Consider the following 2,762-nt stretch of genomic DNA (forward strand, 5'->3'; position numbering starts at 1 on the left):
GTGAGATATCCCATATTGCATCATTTTAATCTCAACATAGTAACTATGCTCGCCCCATTAATATAAATCCCATTTGCACTTATGGCATAGATGATGGTCATTGGCTTTTGTTTTCTCTTGTGATGATATTGCCATGCTTCCTTTACATGATTTGCGTAATTCATCCAATATGCCATGCCATGATCACATTGTTCTGAATATGCATTGTTTTGGATGTTGTCAATATTCTCCATGTGATGTTTCCATTATTGCTCATGAGGAGACCCCCATAGTTTCCCCATACATATTAGGAGATTTTAATGCATTCCATACTTTGCATGATTCTCATCATTGCTTGCACCATATGCATTCCAAGCATAACAATGCTCTAGATATTTCCCATGATGCATTACACAACTTGAGTCTCCATTATGCTACACATAACAACAAACCTCTCATGATGGATGACATGTTTCTATATCACGCATCTCATTTATTTGAGCATTGGCTATTTTGTGCTAATCAACACATGCACGTATGCATCATAATGGATGATGTGTACATTTACCACGCACACACAATTTCCCCTTTGTCTTTGTTTTGTGTTGGTACTCACATATACTCGTCAACCTCTCAATCCCATGAGTTGACGAAACGAGCTCTTGAGAGCAACGATGATTCGGGATCCCGTGGATTGTCCTTCCTACCATTCTCTTCGCACAACGACTGCGTGCATCTCTTCTACTTGGCTCTCACAAGACTATGGGCTATATTTCACTTGTTACTTTATGCCTATTTTATCTTGTTCACTTTGCATTCTATGCCTCTTTCAATGCCTTTGCCATGCAATTGTGACTCTTGCTTGCATCTACCCATGATTCATCTTTATACTACTTCTATGTGTATTTGCATGCTTGGTGGAGATCCTAGTAGCTATTGCCATGATTTCTTTGTGCCCAATGCTTTTGATGCTTGTTGTGTTGTGAGAGTCATTATGCCCCATTGCTATTTACATATGCCCTCTCACCAATACATGGATGATATTTTGCTCATCTCCATGCTTCCTTCTAGTCTGTTGCATCTTCGCACTACTAGCTTGCACCACATGATTGACTTGGTTGCCTCACACATATTGAACAATTTCTCTTTCCTTTGTGTTTGAGTGCGATGATATCTTCACTACACCATACGCACATTATGCTTGGATTGTCATGCACTTGCCCCATGTGTTTAGACATCTCATTATATTTGGTGTTGTGAATACTTCATATGCATACCATAGACCATTTGTTGAGAGCCTTATGCATGCTTTCTATGAGTTTGAAGTAGATTCTTATTCTCTTGACACACATATTTGCATCACTACCTCACATTTACATGCTTGTTTCCATGATGTCCTTGATTTCGCTCAATTTATGTGCTTTCATGCCATGTCACAATCCTTTGTTACACCATATGCTATGCGTGATGACAACACTTGTTGGGTGAATCACCTCTCGAATGCTTGGTTTTTGCTCTAATGCCAACCACATTTGTTTTTCCAAGTGCTTGTTATCTTTGCTCCTTTTGAAGGAATTTCAAGAGGGTGCAACATTGGAGAGTGCCCATTTCAAGCTCCAAGAGGACGAATGCTTGGTGATCGCCAACTTATACATGGCGACATCATCTCTTTCCCATGGTGATATGGTTTATGATCCGAGGTCGGATCTTTCCCAAGTGGGAGGGGATGATGCGGAGCATCATATGGACATCACCATGTTCACCATCATTTCACCTCAAGCCCCAAGTGGACCTAACGAGCCTAAGGTGAACCCACTCCTCTTCAAGATTTACATAAATATCTATTGGACATGGTCGCTACCTCACTACGGAACATTGTGCATCATTAGGTACGAGGACGACCACCACCCAGTAGCTACAGAGCATCCCGGAGGCCAAGGAGAAGGACCCCAAGGCCACGAGGGAGAAGGAGAAGAACAACCGCAGCTGGACATGAGGTCCCAGGCGACCCCGTGCGCACGGGCCCCCGAGACCCGTGTCCACGGGCTACACAGGGAGCTGGCACTGGAGCACCCCATGCGCACGGGCTTGTACCGTGCCCACGGGACCCCCATGCGCACGGGCCCAACTTACCCCGTGCGCATGGGCCCATCAGGATGGACGGCTGTGAGCTGCTGTTGGGCCTCCTCTTCGTCCCTTCCATCCACCTTCCTATATATTCCGTACCTAGACCATTTGTTAGGGATAGCAAAGTATATATGAGAGATTAGAGAGAGCTTTGCTCCTTGTACCCACTCCTCTAGTAGATCATGTCCTCCTAAGGGAGAAGATCCACTTGTGGATATCAAGATCCCATCTAGGGAAGGATCCCCATCATAGGATCATCAAGACATCTCTCCTCATAGGATTGGGATGAACTAGTACCTTGTATCTTTCCTTTGTTGTTCTTGAATCATTGTGGCCTCTTGTGTGTTCTTCGATCTAGTCAATTTGAGTGTTTCCTCTCTCTTGTGTTCATCCTGTTCTTGGGGATTCCCCCTCCAATTTGTGAAGGATCTCCACTTAGGGTTCCACCCTACAACATACTCACAGTTGCACATAAGAGGAAAAGGTTAGTCCACAAAAATATTCATGTCAACAATAATATTCATAGTGGCACTAGTAGTGACCATAATTATCCCGCAGAATGAACCATGATCAATTTGATTATTTTCTCCGAAGACTGACACTAAGACCGACACTTGACCATCCCAGACTATAGTCCTTAACCATGGAAACGGCTA

The sequence above is a fragment of the Triticum urartu genome, chromosome 5A (genome assembly GCF_056163025.1).
Source record: "Triticum urartu cultivar PI428250 chromosome 5A, HENAU_Tu73, whole genome shotgun sequence".
In the NCBI taxonomy this organism is placed as follows: Eukaryota; Viridiplantae; Streptophyta; class Magnoliopsida; order Poales; family Poaceae; genus Triticum; species Triticum urartu.